Here is a 10,173-nt window from a genome sequence, read left to right on the forward strand (position 1 = left end):
AGCTGCTCCCTGACCTCCATCAGCACTTGAGCTTTTAGAGCATTGAGAGGGGCGTAGCTGTGGAATCTTTCTGGGGGAGAGCTCCATCAAACTCTGCGGTCCGGGCTCCTTTGCCTACGAGCCCGGGGAGGAGTTCGGACATGCTTGTGTCTGGGGGGAGTTCGAAAATGTGGCTGAGCTTCACTCGGCCCTTTTACAGCTGCGGGTTTGCTGGAGTCACCCGCCTGCCGCTCCTTCGTGGCCTTTTCGTCCTTCATCTTGAAGGCTTCCTCTGCTCGGGCATACCCTTCAGCCCGAGCCAGCAAATCAGTGAAGTCCCTGGGATACTTCTTTTTCAGAAAAAATAGAAGATCGTTCTTTTGAGGAACGCTTTTCAAGGCGGCCATTGCAATTGATTGGTCCAAGTTTCGGACCTCCAATGCGGCGGCGTTAAAATGGTTGACGTAAGTTCGGATGGATTCTCTCTCCTTTTGCTTGATGTTGATGAGAGACTCCGAACCTCTCCGAGGACGCCGGCTGCTGACAAAATGAGCAGCAAACTGATGGCTCATCTGATCAAAGGAGAAGATAGTACCCAGCTTCAGTGCCGAATACCAGTTTCTTGCTGCTCCATTCAAGGTAGATGGGAAGGCTCGGCACAAGATGGCATCTAATGTGCCATGAAGCAGCATCATTGTCCGGAAGGCCTCCAGGTGGTCAATCGGATCCGAGATCCCGTCGTAGCTCTCAAATTGGGGGAGCTTGAAATTTGGTGGGATCGGTTCCTGCATAATCATTTGAGAGAAAGGAGGGTCAGTATAGATATTCTCACCATAAGCAGGAGGAGCATGGCGAAGCTCTTCAATCCATCGGTTTATCTCCTGAAACCTTTGATCCAGGAGGTCCTCTCGACTGCGAGTCTCGAGGGTCTTCTGGCAGAACGGAGGTAGGGACCCTCCGGGGGTGGAATCGTGATCAGATAGAGGGCTCTCCGCCCTCTGCTTCTCCTTTTCAGGGAAGACAGGGCGACTGGCCCAAGTGGGCTGCCCGGTCGCTGGACTCTGAAACTCCGGCAATGCTCTTTCCAGCCGCACAGATGCCTGCGGTTGCTGCTGCTGCTACTACATGGCCTGCACTACTTCGGTGAGGCCCCTGACCTACTGAACCAGCAGGTCGAACTGCTCTATACCGACTGCCATTGCGGAGGAGGAAGAGCCTAAAAAACTGGTGATGAGATCGGAGCTTGCGGATCTCGCTGAGATCTGGCCACGGAGGCCGTAGATCGCCTGGTGGATGCCTTTCGGAGAGGCATCAGGTGGGGATCTGGCAAGAGAAGAGAAAGAAAATATCAAAGAAGATGATCAGAGACAGTCCCGTTGAGTACTCCTTTAAGAACAAGGGTCCTGAGAAGACACAGGCCCTCCTTCTAGCGCCAATTCTGTTGATGCAAAATTCTGCCGACATCGGAGAAGCTGGAGTCGAGGGGATCACGACCGCCGTCAGGACCTGCAAGAAAAATCTAAACTGGAGTTGGGGGTGCTCCAGTAAGACTCTCCGACGCTTAAGTCAGTACTTTGCTTCAATAGAAATGGAGCACTCGAATGAGATTTTAGCAGAGTTTCGAGATAGAGTTTAGAGCTTAGAGGAGAACGTATCTGAGAGGGTCTCTTTTATAGACAGGGGAGCGTAACCGCTTGACAGCGATGTCCGTAACTGCCTGATAGTGGGCCGTTCAGGGCCACGTGGAGTTTGTTACAGAGAGTGAAGTGGTGTCCGTTGTCGCGACTTGCTAGAGAGTGGTGGGGTCACGTGGAATCTGTTATAGAGAGTGAAGTAGTGTCCGTTGTCGTGACTTGCCAGAGAGTGGTGGGGCCATGTGGAATCTATTACAGAGAGTGGAGTAGTGTCCGTTGTCGTGACTTGCCAGAGAGTTCGGGTCGGATGGCTAGAGCTCAGTTGGGACGTCTGGTGGAGTGGAATAGCTCTTTGTCTCAGTAATCTGAGAGAAGTTTGAATGTTTTCGAGGTCGTTGATAGGCTGTTGTTGGGTGCCTTAGGTATTGATGCTGTAGATCGAAGTCATCTGCTGTAGAAGCTCGAGCGAGAACTTTCTGTTGGAGAAGTCTGGTAAGAGTCTGATTGCTAGAGAAGTCCGTCTGAAATTTGTCTGATGTAGAAGTTCATCTGAAGACTGTCGCTGGAGAGGTCCGATTTCATAGGGAATCCAGCAGAAGCTCGACCGATAGTGGAGTTCGGAAGGCGTTGTGAAAGTTTGTCCGTTGGAGGAGTCTTGAGGACACTATGGAAGGTTGACCACTGGAAAAATCTGGAATTCAATTCTATTGTAGAAGCTCAGATGAAGACCGATTGCCGTGGAAGCTTGGATGGAGACTTCTTATTGTAGAAGCTCGGATGAAGTATGCTTGCAATAGAGGTTCGGAGTAGAGATCCGACTGGTGGAGCCCATTCATTGTAGTAGTTCGTCTAGGATCCATATGCTGTAGAAGTTCGGACGGAGTCCGGCTCTTGTAGGAGCTCGGATGAAATTCGGAAGGTGGTCGACCACCGAAGAAATTTGGATGGAGTCTGGTTACTGTAGAAGTCCTGTTGCTGGAGATGCTTGATTATTGATGAAGTCCAGAAGAAGTTCGGAGTAAAGTCGATCGTGGCTGGAAGAAGTCTGGAAGAGATTCGAAAAGTAGTCAATCACTGTAAAAAATCGGTTGATAGTGAAGCCCAGAGAGCATTTGGAGCAGTCCGGTAGATGAACAGAAGAGCTCATTATTGGAGAAGTCCGGATGGCACGATAGGAGTTCGTCCGTTGGAGGAACCGAGAGGATACTGTGGAAGGTCGACTGCTGGGGGAGTCCGGATGGTATTATGGAAGCTCGGACAATGTAGGGAGTTCAGAAAGATGCCGCACAAGGTCGGAGGCTGGAAGAGCCCTGGGAGGGTCGGCCTCTTACGAACTTCGGCTGGGGTTATTTTATACCCAACAAGTATTATAGAAGGACTGTCAATCCTCTCTATGATCATGCTCTAAGGAAACATATCCTGATCGTATCTTGGGATAGAATTTTCAATAATTATCAGTATGAAGGTCAGAAATTTACCTTAGGACAGTGATCACTTGCTTTCGAGATTTTTTCTTCTTCTTTTGCTTCATACATTAACGAGCCAATCCAACTAGGATCTCAATAAGTTTAAATTTTTTTTTCTATCCTTATCACATAGTTTAAATAATTTTAGAGTTTATCAAAATATTTTATTTAAATCTATCCTCTCTTCAATAGAATACTGTTTGTAGAAAGACTCTGCTCTAGCACTGAGTTCTGGGACATCAATGCTATGGCCTTCTTACCCTTCTCTACTCAGCAAGGATTGGAGCAAGAACAGTGCTCTTCATATTCATTGTTTTGGGAATCGACGAGATTCTTGCGCTTTACTCCACCAACTCCGTATTGGGAGAACAAAGGTCAAGCTGGCTAGATGAACTTTCCAAGAATTTTCATGACAATGGTCAGTTAGATGGGGTTCAACCTTGGGTGCAATTTTTGTGGGCTCAATCCGAATCTACATGTGTCACATGCCCAAAGGTTAGTGTTGGACTAAGATTTTGTAAATTTAGATTAAACTCAAAAATTCCAATTCCATCTTAAACAGGATTAGTTATGATTGATTTTGAACCTCATCTGAATTTGGTCCTAGCTCAAACCAACCCAATTTAATTAGCTAACTTAACCCATACTACAGCAATATAGGCATCTAACACAAAGAGAATAATACCAAGAAAAATCATTAAAATAAAGCAAACTAGAATAAAATAAAATAATTCCAAACAAGTATCCTAGGAGATTAATAGTGAAAAAGATAAAACAAAATAGAATAAATAGACTCCTTAAGCACCATTTTTAAAAGTTAAGCAAGCATATTTGTGAGATCTTGATTTTGAATTGGGCTGGATAAATTGAAAAGAATTATATATAATTTGGACTGGACACTTATACATGTGCCGTACATGTGAGGCAGAAAGGCCCATAAAAGATAGACTTTTGAGGCATGTGGAACTCCAGGAAGACCCTAGAAAGAACTCCATAAAAACCCCTCCATTCTTCCCTTTAAGCACCTTGATCACAAGACCCAAGCAACCATTTTTTTGAGCTCCTTGCCACATCTTAGCCATTATTTTCATTTGAGAAGATGGCCAAGTACCTCACTAGAGTTGAGGTAGATCTCTATTTTTTCTTCTCCTTCCTTTTTTAGTATCTAGCTCATCGCCACCTTCTTGAAGTGAACCTACAGATCCCCAAAATCTTATTGAATAGAGACTTCTTTGTTCGGTGTGAGTTTCCTATTTTTCCTCTTATTTCTTCCATCATTGGCAATCACCGCTTGCTGCTGAAGCCACCATTGCCCCCTTCGACTCTTCTTAGGTCATCTGGCAAGGTATGGCCATGATCTAGATGGAGTTTTGATTTCATTCATCCCCTATTCTTGTTATTCATTTGTGTACTCTCTACCCCATTGACCTCTGTTGTCGGTGATATCACAATCGAGCACCATCATGGATTGCTATGGTCACCTAGATAGGCCTTCCATGTCTTCTTCTATTTGAGAAGAGGGAGAGAACTTTTCCCTATTTTGAGAAAGGAGTGTCCTCTCTCTTTCTCTATTCTCTCTCTCTCTTCCTTTATCTCCTCTCTCTATCTCTAACTAATCCAAGAGTTCGATGGAAAAAGATTCAGGGGGACTCGATGGTGGACCCCTAGTGAACCACAATGGAGGGTTTTAGATAGTTGATATCCACTTTATGATTTTTATTTTAATATTGGACCTGATTCTATAGAAAAATAATCTTCTGGATAGAAGAATATTAAGCAAGGTTCCAAACACACTAGGTCATAGATTAAGATGTGGGTTGGTACTTAATGTGTTAAGTTTATCATTGGTAGAGATAAGAATTCTAGACATAATCATCTATATGGATGTATATATTTTTGTAATATATATCCATGATTTTGGTTTTACAACATTTGCATTATAATTACTGATTGACTACCAATTTGAATATATATATATATATATATATATTTTACTGTAAGAATGTATCTAATATTGATGATTTTTGTTGCTTTTAGTAAGATGCTGGTTGTTTTGGTCAGAAATATAGTATGGAAGTATACTTTATTTGGCAATTGAGTGATTGTAAGATTGTGTAAAGAGGATTTAGGCTAGCCACTTTATGGATTGTCAGTCATAGGCTAGTCATAACATCTTTGTTTGCCATCACGAACTGAAGTTTGGGTATTATAGATTGCCAGTCACGAGCCGAATCATGACATTATGGTTATAGCCAACATGGACTGGAGCATGGATATTATGGTTTGCCACCATGTGCCATAGGGTAGGATTATATTTAGCTGCTATGAACTGATGTATGGTATTATGGTTTGCCAGTCACAAACCAAAGCATGACTATAGATACTCCAATTGGAAAGACAATTATTGGTCGAAAATCTTTATAGTAACAGAATAAAAGATATGTGAGATTGTTGTGGAAAAAAAAGTTTTAGATTGATGATATATTTGATATGTTTTCTTGAATGAGATGTATAGATGTACATTTATGTGCGCACATTTATATGGATTTATTTGAGTTATGTTGAACAGTAGTATAAGATTTTATGATTTTTGCCTGCTTTTAAATATGGTTTATAGCTAATGTTTATTTTAAATCTTTTTTATCCATATTGGTGTGAGTATGGAGAATTCTTACTGGGTTATATGGCTCATAACACCTCTTCCTTTTCATTTTGGAGTTGCAGGATGCCTAGTCTTGGATGGTTCAACATGAAGTTCGAACGATGAAGTTATTAGTTAGAGAGTTTATTTTCTTTTGGATACCATATGAACATTTGAATTTTGTAATTGAGTAAACTCATAATGACAAATTTATTTAATTAGATTATTTTGTTCAAATTTTATTATCAATTTAATTATTTTGATGCTATTGAAAATTTTGTTCATCTTATAAGCCTTGCATGATCTCTAGGGTATTGCTCTAGGATTCATCTAACCATATCATGTGGCCGACCTAGGTGATGGTTTCCATGAGTGACAAATATGGTATCTGAGCTTAGGTTTAGGATAACTAGGGATTGTACTGAAAATGGTCCATAGGGTTTGACGTATGATGAATATAGAAGTGTCAGATAATTTGTATCTCAAGTTATTATCAGTGAGGTTTGACAAAATTTGAATCTCATTGCTTTCAGTATAGAGTAGTATTTTCATTGAAAATTATTTTAACAAACCTTGAAAATTTTGGTGGGTTTAAATCAGAGTTGCATGGCAAAATTGTGCTTAGATAAGAAGGTTATAGATCATGAGAAGCATCCTACATTTAGTGTTTTGCTTTTGCTATAAATAAATTAGCTTGGTTATGATCTTATAGTGGATTGGTTAGACAAAGGGTAGCTGATTCATTTGTTAGAAAAATATGGTGTATTGTTAGAAAAGTTAAAGAATAACCGACTCAGATTATGAACAAGGAGGAGCCTTATTCAATCAAATTGAGTGGGGGTTGAAGTTCGAGGTTGAGATAGTGATTGAGGACCCTCAAAGCACAAAAATCCATGGTAAGTCAATTTTGAGGATTAAATTATTTTAAGAGGAGAGAAATTGAGGAGCCGATGTTGAATCAGGCAAGACCAACTACAAAAAGAAAAAAAAAAACTAGACTAGACCCTTGTGTATGCCTTGCATGTGAGATGGAAGAAGCAAATTTCTGATGGGAGTTTGCCCCTTCTTCTCCATCCTACTAGAAGATAGATTTCAAGGGCATGCCGGACTCCGATAAGACCCTAGGAAGAACTCTATGAAAATTCTTTTCCTCTTCCTTCAAAGCACCTCACTCGGAAACCCCAAATAATCCTCACCATCTTTTTTGAGTCCTTGTCATATCTTAGCCATTGTTTTCATCGAAGAAGATAGCCAAGTACCTCATGGAGTTAAGTTATGATCTTTATTTTTCCTTCTCCTTCTCCAGTATCTAGCTCATCGCCATCTTCTTGATGTGAACCGGTGAGTTGATGGAATATAATTGAATTGAATAGAAGCTTCCTTGTTGGGCATGAATCTCCTATTTTTCCTCTTATTTCTTCCGTCACCAGTGATCACTGCTTGTTGTCGAGGCCACCACTGTCCCTCTTGATTTCCTTGAGGTTATATGATGAGATATGGCTTTCGGCCCCAGAGTCGGCCATGATCTAGGCCAAGTTTTGATTTGGTTCATCCCATGTCGTTGTTATTATTTTGTCTCCTCTCCATCTGCTGACCTCTATTGCCAATGATGTCATGGTTGAGCACCACCCTAGATTGCTGCTGTCACCAACCAAGCCTTCCATGCCCTCCTCTATTCAAGAAGAGGGAGAGAACTTCCCCAAGTTTGAGAAAGGAGAGAGTTCTCTTCCTTTCTCTATTCTCTCTCTTCCTTTCTCTATCCTCTTTATATCTAGTAATCCAAGAGTTTAATGGAAAAACATTTAGGAAACTCAATGGTGGACCCCTAGAACCCTAATGGAGGATTTTAGACAATTGATTTCCACTTTATGGTTTTATTTTAATATTGGACTTGGTTTTATAGGAGAACAATCTTCTATATAAACAAATATTGAGCAAGGTTCTTGGCATTTCAATTCATAGATCAGGATGTGGGCTTGTATTTAGTGTGTTAAGTCCACCATCTAGAGAGCTAAGAATTCCTAAACATAATCACCTTTGTGAATGTATATATTTTTGTAATGTATATTAATGATTCTAGTTCTACATCATTTGCAATATGATTGTTGATTGATTGCCAATTTGAATATATAAATATATGGTTTTTGTGTTGTAAACATGTATTTGATATTGATGATTTTTTTATTGCTTCAAGTATGATGCTATTCTTTTTTTGGCAAGAAATATAGTATGTAATATTATTTTATTTGAAAATGTTGAAGATAATTGTAAGACAAAGAGGATTTGGAGTCATCATATTATGGATTGTCAATCACGGATTGAATCATGACACCTTTGTTTGCTGCCACTTAGGTCCGTAAAAGAGGTGTAGCACCGTGCTAGACGGATTGCCACACTAAGATGCTTCGTATCGGGCTCGATAAAAAATCTTCCTTCCTTCAAAGCACTTAAGAATATTAAGGACTTCCAGTGGATGGATGAATGCCAAAAAGCTTTTGAATATCCCAAGAAGTACCTTAGCTCATCATTGTTGCTAACTAAACATAAGTTTGGAGAAGAGTTTTGTTTATATTTGATGGTATATGTCATAGCTTTAAGGTCGGTCCTCATCCGAGAAGAGCAAGAGAAGTAGAAGCCAATGTACTGGATTAGCAAATTGTTTCAAGATGCAGAAATGAGGTATGAAAATCTCAAAAATATGGCATATGCGATAGTGATCTCTACATGGAAGTTGAGGTTATATTTCCAAGCTCATGCTATGGTGGTCCTTATTGATCAGCCTCTCAAGCAAGTCGTACAAAAGGCTAATGTTTTTAGATAGCTTGTAAAATGGGCGATAGAACTTTGAGAGTTTGACATTCGGTACCAACCCCAACCTGCCATGAAAGTGGAAGAATTGGTTGATTTTCTTATAGAATAAACCTGAGCAAAACTATTCTTTTGAAAGAGCTGGTGAAGCCTAGCATAGAGGAAGTGGAGGCATGCCAAGTTGATCATAAGCTAAGCTGGATGGACCTGATTGTCACTTACCTGAAAGATAGTAACTCCTAATAGATTGAAAGGAAGCAATAAAGGCTATTATATATTAAGTTGGCTCGATACATATGGCTTGATGAGAAGCTATACAAAAAATCATTCAGCCTACCATGTCTCAAGTGTCTTCACCCAATAGAGGATAAGTATGTTCTAAGAGAAGTACATGAAGGCATTTGTGGCAATCATTTGTGGGGTGGGGGGGCAGGAGACTTGGCCCTCAGAATATTTAGACAAAAATATTATTGGCCAACATCATTTCTTATTGTCCTATGATACAACTTACTCTGATTAGTAGTCCGTGGCCCTTTGCATAGTAAGAAATGGACATTTGGGGACCTTTTCCATTAGTGACCAGCATCAGAAGTTTCCCATAGTAGTTGTTGACTATTTCACAGAATAGATTGAGGCAAAGCCATTAACCAAGATTATAGTAAAGAACATCCAGAGCTTTATTTGAAAATTTATTGCTTATAGATTTGGAATACCCTGAGTTCTCATCATTGATAATGAAAGGCAATTTAAGAACGTGCACTTTGAGAACTCTATACAAAACTCTACATAGAGCACAGATTCACTTTTATTGGTCATCCTCAGGCAAATGGGTAAGCTGAGATAACTAACTACACTTTTTTTGTAGGGACTGATCTAGATCCAGTTGGATGGCACTAAAGGTTGCTGGATGGATAAGCTCCCTAGCATACTATGCTCATACTAATCTATAAGTTGAATCTTGATGGGCGAAACCCCATTTAATCCAACTTTTGAAACCAAGGCTATCATTCTAGTGGAAATTGGACTATAAACTTACCAAATAGAATGGTATGACAAACAAATGAATGTGGAGGATTTAAAGGCCAACTTGGTCCTCCTTCAGGAAGGCCAAGAGTAGGCCCAGATTTGGCTAGCTATCTAGCAGCAAAGAGCTGTGAGGTTCTACAACTCTAGGGAACGGAGTGACCATTCCATCTTGAGGATTTGCTACTCAACAAGGCCGATGTCAATGATCACAAAGTGCCAAGAAAATTGGCTCCTATCCAGAAAGGATCATACTGAGTCACCAAAATAATCTGTGTACGTAGGTACTAGAGAAGCTAAATGGAGCATCATTACCTTGAGCTTGGAATTCCAATAATCTCAAGATCTATTATTAGTAAGATATGTAATATGGAGAATTCTCATACTTGTTATCAATAAAGTTTTATTTTAACTCAACTTTTTTCTGAGCGAAGTGCAAATTCTTTGGGATATGAAACCTACTAGTACAGACTTACCATCTGAGGTGAAATTTTGACCTTGATGAGGTCCCCAACTCTATCGGCTCAAAATTCTAGCTATAGCTAGGCTCTTAATGAAAGTGATCCTATTCAGCTAGGATCTAGATAGAAAATCTAGTAGGAGAAAATTCTAGCCATGCCTA

Source organism: Elaeis guineensis, chromosome 1, assembly GCF_000442705.2.
Source record: "Elaeis guineensis isolate ETL-2024a chromosome 1, EG11, whole genome shotgun sequence".
Taxonomy (NCBI): domain Eukaryota; kingdom Viridiplantae; phylum Streptophyta; class Magnoliopsida; order Arecales; family Arecaceae; genus Elaeis; species Elaeis guineensis.